Raw genomic sequence first — 20,330 nt, 5'->3', positions numbered from 1 at the left:
CTAGCCCTGATTTCTCTTATTTTATCGTGATGATCATTTCTCCCTATGTAGGTGAGTGCCAACAGAATGTTTCCGCAGTCATAGGAGAAAACTGGTGATTGATATTTCATGAGAAGATCCCTTCGCAACAAAAAACGCATATGTTTTAATGATTTCCACTCCAATTCACGTATCATGTCTGTGGCACTATGTCCCCTATTTCGCAATAATACAAAACGAGCTGCCCTTCTTTGTACTTTTTCGATATCATCCGTCAGTCTCATCTGATGCGGATCCCACAGCGCACAGCAGTACTCCAGAATAGGGCAGACAAGTGTGGTATAAGCAGTCTCTTTAGTAGACCTGTTGCACCTTCGAAGTGTTTTGCCAATGAATCGCAATCTTTGGTTGGCTCTACCCACATTATATATGTGATCGTTACAATTTAGAGTATTTCAGTTTGTAATCCCTAAGTATTTAGTTGAATTTACAGCCTTCAGATTTGTGCGACTTAATCGTGTAATCGAAGTTTAGCGGGTTTCTTTTAGTGCTCACGTGAATAACTTCACACTTTTCTTTATTCAGGGTCAATTGCCACTTTTCACGCCATACAGATATCTTATCTAAATCATTTTGCAAGTCGCTTTGATCATCTGATGACTTTACAAGACGGTAAATGACAGCATCATCTGCAATCTAAGACGGCTACTGAGATTGTCTCTTATGTCATTAATATAGATCAGGAACAATAGAGGGCCTATAACACTTCCTTGGGGAACGCCGGATATTACTTCTGTTTTACTCGATGACTTTCCGTCTGTTACTACGAACTCTGACCTTTCTGACAATAAATCACGAATACAGTCGCGCAACTGAGGCAATACTCTATAGGCACGCTGTTTGGTTGGAAGACGCTTCTGAGGAACGGTGTCGAAAGCCTTCTGGAAATCTAGAAATATTGAATCAATTTGGCATCCCCTGTCTATAGCACTCATTATTTCATGAGTATAAACAGCTAGTTGTGTTTCGAAAGAACGATATTTTCTGAATCCGTGCTGACTACGTGCCAATAAATCGTTTTCTTCGAGATACTTCGTAATGTTCGAATACAGTATATGTTCCGAAACCCTACTGCGAATTGACGTTAGTGATATGGGCCTGTAATTCAACGGATTACTCCTACTTCCCTTTTTGTGTATTGGTGTTACTTGAGCAATTTTCCAGTCTTTAGGTACGGATCTTTTTGTGAGCGAGTGGTTGTATATAAGTGCTAAATATGGTGCTATTCTACCAGCATACTCTGAAAGGAACCTGATTGGTTTACAATCTGGAACGGAATCCTTGCTTTTATTAAGTGTTTTAAGCTGCCCTGTGACACCGAGGATATATATTTCTATGTTTCTCATCTTGGCAGTTGTCCTTGATTGGAATTCAAGAACATTTATTTCGTCTTCTTTGGTGAAGGAGTTTCGGAAAACCGTGTTTAATAACTCTGCTTTAGTGACGCTGTCATCAGTGACTTCACCGTTGTTATCGCGCAGTGAAGGTATTGGTTGCGTCTTGCCACTGGTGTTCTTTATGTATGACCAGAATCTCTTTGGGTTTTCAGCCAGATTTCGAACAGATTTTCGTTGTGGAAGTTATTGGAAGCATCTCGCATTGAAGTACGCACTATATTTTGAACTTCTGTAAAATTTTGCCAATTTTGGGGATTTTGTGTTCTTTTAAATATATCGATATCGAACGTTTAGGCTAGGATTCCCTGTATAATATTTGTGTGTATCTGTTTCATGCCACAACGGAACGAGTACTGGTACTAAGCCATTGCGTACAGGCTATACTTCTGTACCTAAAAATTTCTTTGATTTTATCTTTCTCTCCTAAGAAAATATATTACCCTGTTTTTCTGAGGCTAGCAACTACTTCTTCTCGCTGATTCTGTCGATTCATAATTTCATTGACAGTATCACTTATCTCTTCGATCTGCATCGGGCCAGATGGTGTGGCCGAGCGGTTCTAGGCGCTTCAGTGTGGAACTACGCTACCGCTACTGGCGCAGGTTCGAATCCTGCCTCGGGTGTGGATGTGTGTGATGTCCTTAGATTAGTTAGGTTAAGTAGTTCTAAGTTCTAGCGGACTGATGGCCTCAGATGTTAAGTCCCATAGGGCTCAGAGTAATTTTTTCGATCTTCACCGGAAATTTGTGCTCAGCTTTGTTGCAACTCTTGTAACTCATTCGACAATGTTTCGTGCTCTCTGATAAGCTCAGCTATCGCCTCTAGCATTTCGATTTGATTTTGTGCAATCAGCAGATTTAAGTCAACCTGAGTCTAAAGTTCAGATTGCGCTTGTGCCATGGTTGGCTGCGGTCGTGCCATCTGCTCCACTTGAATTTTCGTACCTTTTTGCTCTTGTCATGTTTGACTGCGCTTGTGCCTTGGTTGACTGCGGTCGTGCCATCTAATCGACTTGAATCTTCATATCTTTTTGCTCTTGTGCCATGGTTGAATGCACTTGCGCTACATGTGACATATTATCAGTAGAAAACTAAGCTTTTGCATAATTGCGGTGACGCGGGTCAATCGCGGGCGCCGATGATGTAGCTAGATCCTGCGCAGCAGCTGTGGGGTCATCTACAGCGTCCGTCACGTTAGCTGACTGCACTTAGCCTTCTTTTTCCTCCTGCATTTTAAATTGCCCGCGAGTTAAAACCATGAAATGCTGCCAACAGTTACGTAAATTCTACTTTTCTGATTAACACACACGATAAACTGAGTCACTCTTTCACACGTAATTAAAATATCGTAGCACTTCACGAACAACAGCTACAGAAGTTTGCCTACAGAATGATTGCGAAAATGGAAAACTATCCTTTACATAGAACAGCAACAGAATCTATGCCAATTCTATTCATTACAAGAACCAAGTTGGTGGCATAAAAGATGCAGAAAGATAATTGCTTAGAGATCCTGCCTTTATGTGTTGTTTTCCGTCGAGTTTATTGGTCCGAAATTCGCATGTGATGGACCTGCGTAGTCTGTACCCAATGTCGTAGTGCAAGTACTTGTTCCGTTGTGGCATGAAACAGAAACACACAAATTTTATTCATAGAGTCCTGACCTAAACTTTCGCCAATTTAACTTCTCTCCACCTCTGAAATTTGAGTTACATTATTATGACTGAATAATATCTAGTTAGCTGAATAGTAACTTTTGGGGTGAGAGAAGTAGCTTCTCAAATATTTTTACACAGTTATCTCTCACTCTTCCAAGTATGAAATTAGTTACTGCAGATTCGGGCGATCGTCGACTCTGAAATTTCTTAAAATCAGCTGCACGGAGTAGCCGCAAGGGCTTGAGCGTCTTGTCACGGTTCACGCGGCTCCTCTCGTCGGAGGTTCGAGTCCTCCCTCGGACATGGGTGTGTGCGTTGTCCTTAGCGTAAGTTAGTTTAAGTAGTGTGTAAGCTTGGGACCGATGACCTCAGCAGTTTTGTCCCATAAGATCTTACCACAAATTTCCAGATCTTTTTTCTTTAAAATAATCAGAGGCACAATCGTATGCCGTGGGAAGCCGTCGTAGGTGATATGAAGCAGCATGGGAATCAGTGTCCGAGTTGTGTATCAATTTCAATAAAGTCCAGAATTTAATCTCTTAAAATAGAACATAAATGATCGTAGTGCAGGCTCTAATGATTTCCCAGGATATAAAGTTCCCCACGAGTTACGACACCAAAAAGTGTTTCGAGCCACAATCAAGGGAGAAGTAAAAATGAACAGAGAACTGAACGTACCTTTTCCATTCATGAAATTATAATTTTGCATTGACGATTTTCCTAGCTACGTTTCAGTATACATCATCCTCTTGTATGAGATGAAACGTTATCGCAATTTACTAAATTGCATTTGGTATTCAAGATGGCAGTTACAACAATGCTGATAAGTAGAAGTCCACTGCGATCCTACTCTCCGCAATTCTAAATTAGAAGCACACGTAATTTTCCACATTCTGTTCACAGAGTTTCTATATGACGAGTCAGAGATTATCTGTCCCACGCAGTTGTAAGGTGTCTTTGAGTCATATAAACCACTTGCTCGATTACTTGTAAGCATTTGTGCTACATAATAAAAAGTTATACTACAACCGAAACACCATCTTCCACGCAGAACACGATAGTAGGGACATCTGTTGACAGTTTGTATGATTATATCGTGAATCAGACAGAGGAAGGGGAAGTAACGATTTGTTGCTTTTATCTTGGACATCAGTGTATATTTTTCTTCTTCGTAGTACTGTGTATACGTAATACGTTGCTCTTTGACAAAAATTTCATCATATATGTAGTATGCTGCATATCCTTTGTTATTGTAGATGATTCCCTAGCAGAAGAGGAACACGGAGAGGCAGTGGCGGATACAGAAAAACCTCAAGGAGGGGGCGCTTAAGCTACCCTCACCCCTGGTTGCTCCTCTCCTCTCCCATCCCCGCCCCCTGCCACGTTTTCACTGTTGTGTCCCCCCTACCATCCATCTCTACACCCTTTATCTCCTTTCCCAAGGGGGAATCCACCAACTCCCCCTCCCATATGATGCCCTCTCTCTCCATTTATCCCTCCTATCAACTCTGATCCTCACTCCCTCTCCGTTCCTCTCTCCTTTTCCCAGGCTCCCTCCCACCCTTCCATCCTCTTTTTTCCCCACCTCCCCTCTCTCTGCCCCCTTCTCACCCCCCCCCCCCCACCCCGAGTCCTTTTGCATTTCCCTCCTCTACCTCTTCTCAATCCCTCTCGCGTCTGCCCTGCCCCTCTCCCCCCTTATGAGTCCTCTCCCTCCTTGGTTCCCCCCCTTTCGTTTTTTCCTCTCCTCCCTCCTTGTTTTCCCCCTCCTCCAGGCCCCCCCCCAAATGCCTTTGGCTCGGGATGTCATCTTTCTGCCGCCAATTTCGTGCAGTGTTTTATAGTGAGTGTTCCATGTTGTGTCTTTTGGGAAGTGTTGCGAATGGCCATCATTTTTTTATCTCTTGCGAACAGAAACCAGACTGTTACCATGTTTTTTAATTGTGTGTCTACTATGTTCCTTGTCTGATTTGCTGTGTATTTTATTAACATTGCCATCCCCTTTTGCTTTCTGTTTTAACTTTCCGCATTTTTCCTCCATTTTACACATTAAGTCACCGTTTTATCGCCTGTTTTACTTGTTTCTTTCCTCCTTCCGTTTTTAAAAAATTCTGTCGGCTGTAGAGCAGCGTACTAAGCTGCTGTCAGCCCACCCCGTTTGGGGGGAATTGAAAATCAGTAAAGAAAAAAAAGGCACTTAACCTATCATGAGCTACCTTTACTTTTACTTTTACTGCAATGAAAAATAATAAAGTCACATGCAAAGTTTAAGAAAGTTTATATAATACAATGACGCAGACGTACGTGCTACATAGGGTAGTACAGACGACGTGGGTGGCAATGCAGAAGGTGCCAGAAAGGGGGGGGAGGGGGGGGAACGCGGGCCTCGTGCCCCGCATATGTATCCACCACTGGAGAGGTATGCACTGAGGATAAGCAGGAGCCATCGCAGATCTCCTGTAAGAGCATTTTTTTATCTTCTAGTTCTTTTGCGTGTGTGTATGTATTTCTTATTAAATCAATATTTTGCTGTTGTTGGTGGTATCAGTGAAGTGGACATTTCACAAAAGGCAAAATGCTAGAGTCGCTGGAGGAGATGAAGAGGCAGCTGCATCAGCATGAAGAGGTGGTGTATGGCCTGATGGATATGCCAAGGAACCAGAGCGATAGAGGTAATTTATATATAGATGTACTCATTCTACTTACAAATAATCAGTAGTCTTCCTTTCCTTTCCTTCCAGCAAATGATGTTTGGAATGATGTACTTAATTCTCATTATTCTTTGTCTACATCACCACTGTACATATAGTATGCAGTGGTACAGGTACTGGGGGCGGGAGTGGTGGGGGGGGGGGGGGGTGAGTGTGGAGAAATAACTGTCTAGATAAGTTCCAATAGAGCATGCAGCAGGAAGCTGCCGCAGCTAGTCACCCTGCCGCCACCCCCACTGCCGCCATCCCAACACCACTCTGGCGTCCATGCACAAACCTCCTTTCAGCAACTGGTTCAGGGCTGATGCAGCAGCTGCATTCAGGGTGCTCGCACTGGCCTGATGCTGCAGTGTTTCCTCAGCCTTCACCTTCTCACCCTTGCCAGTCTTTCGAGGTATGGCACATACCCCTCAACACCTCATCGCAACCAGCTTCCTCATTGTCCTCAACTAGTTGTTGTTATAGTATTAATTATAGCGATGATCGTGTGGCTAATGGCAGTTCCCTCTCCTGTCCTTTTAGAGGAGGACATTCGAATAGTAACTGTAGTTAGAATAGTCAATGACTGTGGATGCCTTTGAGGAGTGAATCTCGGTCACTAGAATCGAGAACCCGGCACGAGGGTACCGTGGGTTTCTAAGGGCGTTCTTTCCTGTTGTGGAAACAGAGCTCCACAAGGTTGTTAATGATCCATGGTACCCTGCCATAAAATGCAGTGCATTGCTGTGCATTGAGCTGTCACACCACTCCAAAGTTGCCTCTGGCCTACAAGAGACAAGTCTCCATTACCTTTGGGGGGGGGGGAGGGGGGCAACGGCATGATAATGGAGAGTACATCAACTGCCAGGTGGTTTTGTGAGACCAACTTGAGTGCTTCACTCTCCCGATTTTCCAAGGTGGATGTTAGTGGACCAACTAAAGCACTTAGCCATATACTACACCTGGACATCCATGTGCATGTATTTCTTTCTTTTTTTTTTTTTGAGTCATCAGCCTTCTGACTGGTTTGATGTGGCCCACCTCAAATTACTCTCCTGTGCCAACTTTTTCATCTCAGAGTAACACTTGTAACCTATATCCTCAATTATGACCCAGTAAATGGAGGGTCTAGCTATATAGAGTTTCCTAAAGATATGCAGACAAGAAGGCATGTATTAATGACATGAAAAGGATCAGGTTGTTTTGAGTGCTGAGTCCTGGCTTAATAAACAAATTATAACAGAATCCAGACCGCTCTCGATACTGTAGCTAACTTGATATTCGTGGATGTTATAAATTTGACAGTATCGGGTTCCCCATTAAAATCCAGGCGCTGAATACCGGAATATTAGTCCATGTCTATGACCTGGAGGAACGCGAGTCAAATGAGCAGAACAAGCGTATAATCGTGAGACCTTCCATTTCTCAAAGTTTACTTGTGAGCATACAATGCATGTAAATATGCAGCTAATCTCTGATGAGAAAAATAAACAGAAAGGCAGTTATCATCATGTTTGGATCAAAGACATATCCTGACTTCTGTTCTCTCCATTGAGTAGCTTAAAATGTAAAAACCGTATTTGCTTAAGGGGAATTGTAACGCCCTATCCCAACAATGTTAAATTTAGTGACTAGGCTTCCCCGTATTTCAGGAACCACTGTAGCTGTAACTTTAAATAAGAACTGCCTATGCTCATCATCAGAGAAACCATGAATTGAAGCAATAAGACACTAAAAAAAATAGTAGCATCTTACTTGGCTGTTGTGAGTACGGAACAGATATTATGATTTATTACTGATCATTTTCGCTATACATCCTACACAATACAACTTAGTTAATGGTGGTCAATCATTTGGTGCCATGCCTTCGAGTCATAGAGCTTAAAGCAGGGCCCCTACTTTGAATTGAGTTCATCCCTTTTAAACATCTCAGGCAGAAAATTCAATCTGTGTGATTTTACATGTAGTAACGGTATAAGTTGAGTAGGGAATGTGTAGTAATCAAGAGCTTTCAGGTGGTGACGACTCTAAATCAGTTTCATATAAATATCCAAGAGCACATTAGACACATTACACACTGAGATATGGTGAATGAGTAGGCTACGCAACTGGACTCTCTCATCCGATCCCATAACCAGGGAAAACACGATTTAGATGCATCCGGACGTTAACGGCAAAGTGGGCTGGAGCACCATCACGTAGCAGCCACATAACCTTTCGAATCATCAATGGCACTTCTTCCAGCAGGGGAGGCAAAGTCACCCTCACGAAACGCCGATAGTTCCGGCCTGTTAGGCGATGTTGGAGAAAGACTGGTCCCAAAATATGGTCGCCAGTTATCCCAGCCCACACATTCCAGCTGCACTGATGCTGATGATTCTCTGTCACCATACCATAGGGGTTCTGCATACTGTACCACAGGTGACTGTTATGGAGTTGAAAATACCCTTCCATCCTCATGGATGACAAAAATCCCAGAATCGTGGTTGTCTTGTGAATAAACCGGTGACAAAACTGCTTCTGATGTGGAAAATCTGTTGGTAGTAAGCCCTGCACACGCTGTAAGTGATAAAGGTATTAACAATTGTCTTGGAGAATGTTCCACATGGTCATCTGGCTTACACTGTACTAGCAGGCCGCCTGCCTGGTACTGACACAGTGCTAATCACATATTCCTTCAAGGCTGGTGTCCAAACATTTCAACGGCGTCCTTCATGATTTCCTGATTCCTGAAACGACCCTATCTCAGACAAAGAGTGAACCACTGTTGCAAACAGTGAATGCTGTGGTTGTTGTCGGCAGGGATAGCTTACTTGATACAACCTTGCAGTCCACCACCTGTTGTCATTTACCTTTCCGTAACTAAACATCATGTCAGCAAGCTCTCGATTCGAATACAGAACCATTATGTACAGCGCTGTACCACATCCACTACAAGATGATTCAGTAATAGATGTGAATTGGACACGACATTACCAATCACTATAGCAGCAGAAGGCGCTAGAGCATGACAAATGAGGAACAGTATCACCCTCTAGCAGAAACCATGCATACTGTAACTGTGGCTGCTTGGTACAGTGCATATTAGATTGTAGTCTCTGCAACAATGTATGACTGAATAAATGGTCTATAGCATGAAACCATGTATTTCCAGATATATGTTAATTAGACCTTTTTTGTTCCATAACCTCTTATCGATCAATCTCTAGAGTTTGTACATGGTAGAAAAAATCGCATTGTATTTCTTACATTGGAATATTAACAGAGTGGTAATCCACACGACTAATAGATAGGATACTGCACAGCTCTGACATTACAGCATTTTTAAGTGCAGTACCGTGTAGCCCTTGGTATGTGTTTAAGTTCCGCAATCATTTATGATACCTTCTTACTATAAACACCAGACACTGGAATAATACTTCAGAGTTGTTAGCGCAAGTGATTTATGTATATTGTTTCAAACTCCATTTCTGAGTCACTGACAGAGGTTAGTGAGCTACTGCAAGCCCTTTGTGTGTATATTTGCTTGACAGTTGTCCATTTTATGGAGTTAGTGCAGTATCATGTGTAATTTCACGTGTCAAATACAGCTGATATGCATTTGTCTCTTCCCTCATAATATGCATTTTCCATTTCTGGTGATCGTTTCATAGGACTGATAAGAGCATAGCATAATTTCTAAACTATAGTCGGATGTGAGCACTGGACACTATACATCCCCGGAAAATATATTGTGGATGCACCACAAAGAATCTATGTTTTTCTTTTGTGTAGAAGGAAGTTGAAGTTTGTCATCCTAGTAAGACTCATAGAGACCTTGCAAGGTGGATGTAAGTCAGATGCTAGACATATTTGTCCTGCATTAGAGTACTGAGAACATTGCACAACACACGACTAATATTTTGGAAACCACATGGCTTTAACATTATAGCATATTTAAGTGCAGAACCGTGTAGCCTTAGGAGTACGTATATTTATGTTGTATGATCATTTCTCTCTTGCCAATAGCTCCTTGGTACTGACGTCAGACACTAGAACAATACTTCAGAATTGGTAGCATAGTTTATTCACGTAAAATGCTTCCAGTTTCTTCCATCTGGAGCTACATTGGGCTTAAACGATATCTTTCTTCTTATCCATCTTTTATATCACTACAACACTCTTCATATCTACTATCCACTGGTAAGGGATGCTAACCTCCTCCATACGTACAGATGTGCAGAGATGTTGGGCACTTGGAAGGATGTGGGTAGAGTGCCCTCCTACTTTGGGTTATTCACAAATTAAATCGACGAGAGTGTCACATGGGGTTTGGTCAGATACAATGCTGGGTGATCTTTTAATCTCCAACTTTATCCTATGAATGCTAGAATACTTTGTGACTCCTATCCACAAATGGAAAGAAAGCCAATTGCAATCGTAAATTCTGCACTGTAATCGAGGAGATAGAAATATGTAGGTAACCTATATACATCGGTATGGGACTCTGTCTGGTATATTTTGGTGTACATGTCCAAGAATTAACCATGAACGGATGTGCTGTACAGCCATCTACATACATTAACAATCTAGTATTTGGTATTCGCAAAGTAGTGAAGAGGTGGTTTAGCGACGATACAAAAACTGGGACGCATGCTGTGTGTCACTGGTTGGCGTTGAAATTCCAAAAACCTGGTGAAATTGCTAAAATTGATTACACTATCGACTGTGGTGCTTATTACAGTACATCGTCCCATACCAGCAGTGTCTTTTCCATCCAGTCCTTCCATTGATATGCTGTCGATTACCACCTAAGGGTGGACTGACACCACTTGTTTGAGATGGAGGGAGTCGTGGTGGATGCAGCACCTTCTGGGAATGACCAGCACCAAAACAGTGATCGTGTACATGGCTGCAGTATGAATAATCAGTGCTCTTGATCTCTTTGGAACAGAATCCGAGACTTCTGCTACACCACCATTGTGGAAGATGGGATTAAATGTAGAGGTCAACACCTTTGGGCAGCTGTTTGGAAACGCTCCACAATGCTGCAATCTCTTTCAGTTTTCTTATGTTCAGATGTTTCCCACATTTTTGGCAATAAGAAACATCGCCTCTGTCTTATATTTCAACCATCCTGTGTGTTGTGGGAGAACCATAGTTTACACCATACAATGTCCAGCTTTTTGTGTGAGCCAATGGATCGAAATGTGTTAATGTCAATCATCACCCGACACAGAGCTCGAAGTCGTGGCAGAAAAGCAAAATGTATGGCTGTATACACAGCTGTAGCCATAAACTGTGTTACACCAAAAAACCAATGTATTAAACTTCTTATTAAACAACAATACAAGGACCCACTCCTTGTGACCAGTAGTCGATATGGCCTCTCTCCAGTACAGGTGACAAAAGTTTCCAGTCCATCACTGGTTGCTGTCCTAGTGGAGCAATACATGTATATTTAGTGGGATCTCCACATATGTTCGATATCAACACGCAGATGATATTTGTTTCCCAATATATTGGCAGAGATACTGAGTTCGCTACCAGGTGACGTTAGCGAAATTTTTATAGTTCATGGTTTTACTCCATTGGATGCTACAAAAATGACAAGGCGAGAGAGACAGAGAGACACTGTGCTGCCATCAATGACTCAGACTCTATTACACTGTCGGATTTCTAGAGTGGTAATCATAGGAACATGATAAAGGAGATGAGGCATGTACAGAGTGATGTTTATTGACTGTCATTCGATATCAATGAATTATATGTTATGCTTCTGAATTTCTTTGTGAAGGTCACATATATTCTGCATGATTGTGAATTTCCTCCTGTATGTTAGTGCACTATTTTTGTCGTTTTGATAGCTCTCTACCTGTCAGCTTTCTAACTCAAGAAATAGTGCTGTCAGCACGTGATGGGATTTCAAGAGTGTTAGCAAGGGTCTATAACTTGGCTAGGGACGTCTCTTACTTGCGGATTCAAAGTTATACATCGAAGAGTGGAAGTTTCGTGAGAATACGGCAGGTAAGCGATACTCCAACGAAGGGGGAGTTGAGACGTGAGCTCTATACCACGTTGTGGGCAACCATACTACAACCTCTCATATACATATCGCGAAGAGACACTGTGTTCAGGTAAGATAATGAGCACTATATTGGTAAGAAATATTGTACGATATATATCCTATGATTCTTTTGGTTGGGATGCGCCTTGCGACTCGTAAGTAGGTATAAGTGTGTTTCATTCCCAAATTATGTTGCTACAGGAGTCCTGTATATGGGAGCAGGGAGTTACAGGCATACTGAGGCAGAGGACCACTGTTCTGAAATTATTGCCCATCCTTATGTTCCTCCGATAAGCTATTCATTTGTAGATTGGCAGGAGGCTACTCCTCTGTTCTTCAATGATAGCTTACTGGCCAATTATTATTACCTATCCTTCAAAAAAAAAAAATGAAATGAAGTGATGGTGTGGCATTGTTGACTGAGAGGTCCCATCTTGGGAAGTTCGGCCGTCGGTTGCAGGTCACATTTCAGTCAATGCCACATTGGGCGACTTGCGCATCAGTGATAATGAGGAATTAATGATGAGGACAACACAACATCCAGTCCATGAGTGGAGAAAATCTTCAACCTAGCCAGGAATCGAACCTGTGCCTGATGCATGATAGGCAAAAACATTAGCACTCAGCTAAGTTGGCAGATGTCCTTCCCGTAGAGGACTATTGACTAGACTGGCTGGAGCAACTCTCTACTGACAGACTAATAGCGAAAACATCCTCCCCACATCCCGTAGTTATTGACAAAAGTGGATGGAGCTACTTCCAGTGCTTCATCAATGGGAATACCCCTCCCCACTTCAAATTGTTTAGATAAACTATATTCTGGACTGAATAGAAAATAAAGTCTTACATCTTTCCTATCTGAATCTCAGCACAAACTGAAGCTCTCTCACTAGTGGTGGAGGAGGAGGAGCAGAGGGGGAGTAGGGGGAGAGAGGAGTGGGGGAGGGCCTGGTGTTGTGAACTAGGTCAGTTGGTCTCAGAACCTCGAGGTGAACACACAAAATTTGATACTTCCGCCAATAAATTTGAATTTCCCATCATTTTTTTAATTTCCTGCCAAAATTTCAATTTTCCACCATTTTCAGGGGAGGAGAGAGTAGGGAAGGGGGAAAGGGAGTGGACCCTGTGCTGGCTGGAGAAAATCCTTGACGTTATCAGGGGGAGGGGGTAATAATTGATCAATTTATTAAGTTGCATAATTAATTTAATATCAATTTGATATCAAAGTGCACCAGTACGCAGTTTGCCCTACTACTAATGTCAGTTTGGTAATGGAAGAAAGTGTGTGTGTGGGAGGGTAGGGACGAATTAGAAATTGTCGAAGGAGACAGAGGCTTGCCTACAGTATACACTTTAAAACTGTTGAAGATTGCAGTAGGTATGGAGAGATGAATAGGCTTGCACAGAACAGAGTAGAATAGAGAGCTGCATGAAAAGTCTACAAACTGAGTAATACAACAGCATTAAACTAACGAAGCTGGCAGGTACGGTACAATGCATATCGCAAAACATGTTTTGTCACAGTAGGCACTCTCCTAAACGATTTATCGAGATTTTCATGTAAAAATCAAACGTGTTGAAAAAACGTGAATTACTGACAGTAATTTATGACAGTATAAAATGGAAAAAAACTGATGTTTATTATTCTTATAATCAACTTGGATGAAAGAGCTTTCAAGCTGATTGTGTGATAGTTCTCGCCATTAAGTGCTCCTGCTAGTGTCAGTGATTATGTGGATGATGTTCTGAAACACCGATTCTATGTCTCCAGCCTCATCGAGTCTAAGCCCCACCTTGAATAATATCTTGGTTGCCACTTTCTCAATTATTTTAGAAATTACAAAGAAATGTTATCCATTCCCTCTAACTTTTTTGACAAATTTTTAACTTTTTTCTCTTTAGTCATGACGTGGCTCGCCGATTATTCGTTTCCTGTGCCAAACAATTCATCTCAGAGTAGCACTTGCAACCTATATACTCATTGGCTGGATGTATTCGAATCTCTTTCTTCCTCTACAGTTTTTACCCTCTGCAGCTCCCTCTGGTGCCATGGATGTTATTCCCTGATGTCTTAACAGCTGTCCTACCATCCTCTCCATTCTTCTTGTCAGTGGTTTCCATATACTCCTTTCCTCGTCGATTCTGCGGAGAACAGTAGATCCTCAGAAATTTCTTCCACAAATTAAGGCCTATATACGATACTAGTAGATTTCTCTTCATCACGAATTCCCTTTTTGTCAGTGCTAGTCTGTTTTCGATGTCTTCCTTGCTGCATCCTTCTTGACTTATTTTGCTGTCAAGACAGCAGAATTCCTTTACTCCCGCTACGTCGTAATCCAAAACTGTAATGTTAAATTTCTCGCTCTTCTCATTTCTGCTGCTTCTCATTACTTTCGAATTTTTCGATTTACTCTCAATTCATATTCTGAAATTATTAGACTGTTAATTCCATTCAGCAGATCCTGTAATTTTTCTTCACTTTCACTGAGGGTAGTAATGTCATCAGTGAATCTTATCATTGGTATCTGTTCACCGTGAATTTTAATCCCGCACTTGAATCTTTCTGTTATTTTCTTCTTTGCTTCTTCGATATACACAGGGTGTTTCCACAAGAGCATACAAAAATTTAACAGGTCATAGAGGATGCTCCACTGAACAATTTGAGGTAGGGAACCTGGGGTCGGAGAAGCCGGCTTAAGGAAATAATAGGAACAAAATGACATTTCTATGTACTTTTTTTTTTAATTTATATTAGTTGACTACAAATACCATCACTGACACGACGAACGTACCATCTGTACTGTATCGTACAAAATGAACTGAAACAGATGGCCATGCATGACATTGGCGAAGAAGATTCTTTCACACCCTGACAAATATCCCTGGTGTGTTTCGAATCACATCACAGGGAACTACAATTCTGGCCACTAATTCCATTTCCGTATCCACTGGGGTCTCATGCACAAGTAACTTTAGATATCCCCTTAGGAAATAATCAAGGGGTTTCAGGGCAGGTGACCTCACAGGCCATGGACTAGGACTTCGCCGTCCGATCCAGTGATCGGGAAATACTGTAATGGTACTGCTTCATCGTATTGAAATGTACGTCACTAAACAGCACTGACAAGACAAACTCCCCATCGCATCCGCCTCAGATTTAGTAGTAAAAGGGCCCAGTGGACAGCCAGTCAAAACGTGACCATAGATCAAGCATGAAGACAGGAAGAAAGTGTACTGAACTGTGAAAAAAAAGCAAAACAGAAACAGTGAACCGTCCATGGAAAAGAAGAGAAATATAGAGGAGCGTGCAACAGCAACGGCGTCGTGGTTGAGTGGTCAGTCGAGGGCGCGCCGCCGTAGTGGTCGGTCGTATGTGCGCAGTGACGCTTACTGGCGTTTATTTCTGCTCGTCTTTTGATACTTCCTGTCTGACTGGAAATCGTGTCTCACGTGCGAAGGTATACATTGAAGTTCAGTTTCAGTTTTGATATTGAGTGTCCCAAGATTTACGAACTTGACGATTGGTACTTCAGAACGTTTGAAGTACAGGAAGAAGACGTTTTTGAAACGGCATACGGCTTCTTTAGTAAAGTATACATGATGAAATTGAGGAACGAGGAAATCTGCCAAAGCATTATGCGCATGACGAATGGGGATACCGAGTACAAGCGCAGGCGAGGTGACTCGTAGTGCCGGCCACTGTGGTCGAGCGGTTCTAAGCGCTTCAGTCCGGAACCACAGGACTGCTACTGTCACAGGATAGAATCCTGTTTCGGGCTTTGAGGTGTGTGATGTCCTTTGGATAGTTAGGTTTACGTAGTTCTAAGTCTAGGGGATTAATAACCTCAGATGTTAAGTCCCATAGTGCTTAAAGCTATTTGAAACACTTTGACTCGTATTACCATTACTTATGCTGGGTTAGGACTCAGCACCGTAAAAGTGTATCTGTCACAGTTTGAACTTCACTGGCGTACATTAAATAGGTCCTTTCTAAATCTGGTACCACGTATAAAGAAACTGCCGACCAGTGGGGCAGTGACATTCAATAAAAAGTTGGTAATTTTGGGAGAAATGTTAAAATTGATTAACAATCACACATACCGTCTTTTGTCAATGTGTATGACTTCAAAGCTCTCGTTGTTTACGAAGGGCAATCTCGTACCTAATCTGCCTCTAACATGCCCAGCCACCTCTTATGCCAGAGTGTCTGCAACGGCGACAGGTACATCAACCTGCCCAGATAGATGCAGACGACAGGCCTCAGTCCCAGTATGCCAAAGTCATCAGCCTTTTGTTTACACAATCACGTACTAGATCTGCCTGTAGCATACCCAGCTACCTCTCCGGGCAGAGTGTCTGCGCCGACGACAGGTACAGCAGCCTGCCGAGGTAGACGCAGACGACAGGCCTCGGGCCCAGTATGCCGCAGTCGCCAGCCTTTTGTTTACGCGCAACGATAGAGTCATGTACTCTCCTGATGACACAGCAATCTGAAGTGTCGCAAACCAGTACATTCCCAGTTAGTTCTGACGTGGAAAGGTCCGACATTCGAGCAAACGTTACAATATCTATACAATCTAATGTCGTTCCTGTACCTAGTTCGTCCTCATGCAGCTTCGTAGTTGATTCTTGGAGGGTAAAACGGCACATCTTTTACACCATTGGTCAACACTACTGTCGAATCCAACGTTCCTGCAATCGACTCTTTGAACGAAAGTACCAGCGCCATCGACAACGATCGACAACGTCACCAGAGCTTACAGAAAACGACGCAGGTCACACTGAGGTGCACGACGAATATTTGTGTCCCACTGAAGAAGCAGTTCCTACTTCAAAAAAATCTAAACGTCCGTATCCGAGTCCCAGAAAGATTTACAAGGCCAAGCCTCGCCTGACAAAAAGAAGCTTAGCATTGCTCGAGAGTAGCTACTGACTCAGCGCAACAGTTAAGGGCCGTTGCCTAGTATGTGGCTCAAAACTGAAAAACAGCCAACCTGAAACAATGATACCATCTACATCTACCACGGTAGCTCCCAAGGACTCCGACGACAATCGAAATATACCACTGAGTGGTCCTTGGTGGATGGACGATGAAACGGACAGAAATGAGGGGTAACTGTAGTTTTATTTTGAATTGTGTGTGTGTATGTGTACATATGGACAGGCCGGCTTTTAGTGATTCGGGTATATCTCCTTCTCAATGACCAATATTTTCGTGTACAACAAAAGAACGATTAACGTTAACAGAATTCAGAGTGATGTAAAATTCAGAGCGCCTACAGACTTCCTACAGCCCACTAATGTACTATTGGACTCTTAGAAATTGTCTGCTTAGAATCGACGTTGCGGGATTTGTAGCCATAACGGACACCAGCAAAGAGGACCACACAGGAATCGCAGTCCTACTACAAGATGGTACCCACCACTCGAACATAATACGGAAGACGAATGGAAGGGGCATTTCAGATTGTTAATTTATACGCACCATCCGGCAGTAACAGCCGGCAGGAACATTCTTAGTTTTATAAAAATGATGTGCCTTTTTTAATTAACGAATTTGCCACGAACTGTATCGTAAGGAGAGATTTAACGGTTTTATCTCACCAAAACACCAAACATCGAACATTAATAAATGCATAGAACTCGACCACCTCGTCTGTAGACTGCAACTATTTGACACCTGTAAAAAGATACATGGGGACAGTGCCGCATTCACACACATAGCCTGCATTTCCACCAGACAGACAGACAGCCTATATGTCTCTGACGTTCTCGGCCATAATGTAGTGAACAGCGATACTGCACCTGTCAGCTCCAACCCTCAGAAGTGTTCCATGGGAGACGCGACTGGAGAATGAACGTTAGCCTGTTGCAAAACAAGCAACTGGATGCACACGAGCATGGAGGCAAGTAAAGCGCTCCAAAATCCAGTACCGATCGACTATTAACTGGTGGATACAGAGAGCCAAACCAAAACTTAGATCAGGACTAAAAAGTTAAGGTTACTTGAAATCCTACTGTTTCAAACAAACAATATAATTGTAATAATCAGATTTTCACTCTGCAGCGGAGTGTGCTCTGATATGAAACTTCCTGCCAGATTAAAACTGTGTGCCGGACCGAGACTCGAACTCGAGACCTTTGCCTTTCGCGGGCAAGTGCTCTACCATCTGAGCTACCCAAGCTCAACTCAGGACCCGTCCTCACAGCTTTACTTCTGCCAGGATCTCGTCTCCTATCTTCCATACTTTACAGAAGCTCTCCTGCGAACCTTACATAACTAGGTTTGGAAGGTAGGAGACGAGGTACTGGTAGAAGTAAAGCTGTGAGGACGGGTCCTGAGTCGTGCTTGGGTAGCTCAGATGCTGGAGCACTTGCCCGCGAAAGGCAAAGGTCCCGAGTTCGAGTCTCGGTCCAGCACACCGTTTTAATCTGCAAGGAAGTTTCAATTTAGTTTTACTTCTCATGTATCCATGGACTGTACCATACCACCGACATCAGAAATGATGAAGCTTATCGCCGTATAAAGAAGTACAAGGCGAAAGTTACGAACTTGTATCGCAAATATGCCAACCAAAGGACATCAGATCAGAAGAAACAGCCTCACTGTACCACACTTTACGAACTTTGAGGCGACAGAAAGCGAAGTTAATTGAAGAGGTTGTGGACGGAATGGGGACTGTAGTTACAAGACAACGCGATATATAGCCTGTGTATAACTACTACAGAGAACTTTCAATTACAGGCCACATATCTTGTGGATACACATTATATGTCTTTCATACAGTGGTTTCAGTTGCCTTCTGCATCCTCATGCCGTTGATCATTGCTGATTCTTCCGCCTTTTAAGAACAGTTTCCCATCCCAAGGACAAGAGAGTGCTTTGAACCTCTCTCCGCTCCTCCACCCTCTTTGACAAGGCCGTTGGCAGAACGATGGTGACTTCTTATGCCAGAAGTCTTAAACCAGCATGCCGATTATTTTTACTGGAAATTTAAGAAGTGGTGGGGTTCGAATCTGGGACTGAGGACGTTTTTATTATTTGTTAAGGTTGCAGCCCATAAACCAAGGGTACATGATCACATATTTTTTAAAACACTCCTAGCACCCACAATTGTGAAGATGGAAAAATGGTGGGTTGTAACAGTAACTCTGACAATTCCTGTTACACGTTCGACAAAACTTGATACATTTATGACTTAATATTTGTAAATAAATACGAGTAGATGATCCTACCGTACTGCGGAAGAGGTGAAGGGGATGACACGTAAAACAGTCAAAAGGACGGATGTTTGTATCAATAACACTATCAGAAACTTGAATAACCACCTTTTGCAGCACAGACCACTACGAGACATGCTGGAAGTCAGTCAATCTGGTTCCAAAAGGTACTGGCAGGGATGTGCCGATTCCAGTGCTGTGGCCAGTTGCACTAGGTTTCTACATTGAGGATCCACGGCGCGAACAGCCCGATCGAGGCTGTCCCACAGATTCTCGATTGGGTTTAAATTCGGGGAGTTTGGTGGCCAGGGGAGTACGGGTAACTCATCCTGGTGCTCATCAAACCACACATTTAGACTGCAAATGTGTGACATCTTGCTCTGTGCTGCTGGTAGATGCCACTGTGTCGAGGAAAAAAAATGCATGTAGCAGTGCACATGGTCCCCAAGGACAAATGCATATTTGTGTTTATCCGTTGTGCCGTACAGAGTGAGATCATCCACGGAATGCCACTAAAATATTTCCCAGACCGTAACGTTCCGATGATTCTCGCAGGGTGTTTGCTTACAAACTTTCCACACCTCACACGTTACACACCACGCCTCATCTGAAAATGGAGCATAAAACGTGATTTGACTGAAAATGCCACTGGTCTCCACTCAGTGGACGTCCAGTTGTGTTACTGTCGTGCAACTGTGTGCTGCATAGGCCCTTATGCAGCAACATTTGCTGAACAGTTGTCGAAGAGACACTGTTGATATCCCTTTGGCTTATCTTAGCAGTCAGTTCCTCAGCAATTCCACGTCTTTTTGCCCATACACATCCCTGCAGCTGTCATTCACCCCTGTCATCTATACTCCATAGTGCATCACAATTGCCTCAAGCGCTTGTTTCAAACAGCACCATTTTGCCAGACACTGTATACTTTAACCACGGCGACATGGAGACAGTTTATATACTTACCTATTTTGGAAATTCTACCAGCTTTGGTCCAAAAGTCAACGATCATACCCTTTTGGATGTCAGATATATGCCTCCATTTCCGCATTACAACAATGACTTCACTTGTTTAAAAAAATCCACATAATAAATTTCCCACATTAATAACTGTGTGAGAATGGTCACTGACCGAAACGGGTAGCGAATTGTGCGAAATAAATGACAGCTGATGCTTTCACCATGATTTTTAACAATTATTTGGCGGCTGAATATCCCCACCTGCAAACGAGCATTCAAAACTTCACTCGTTTCTGCATCCCCCAACACACTACAAGTACCCT

The sequence above is a fragment of the Schistocerca gregaria genome, chromosome 2 (assembly GCF_023897955.1).
Source record: "Schistocerca gregaria isolate iqSchGreg1 chromosome 2, iqSchGreg1.2, whole genome shotgun sequence".
NCBI classification, from domain to species: Eukaryota; Metazoa; Arthropoda; class Insecta; order Orthoptera; family Acrididae; genus Schistocerca; species Schistocerca gregaria.
This window is presented reverse-complemented; position numbering follows the sequence as displayed.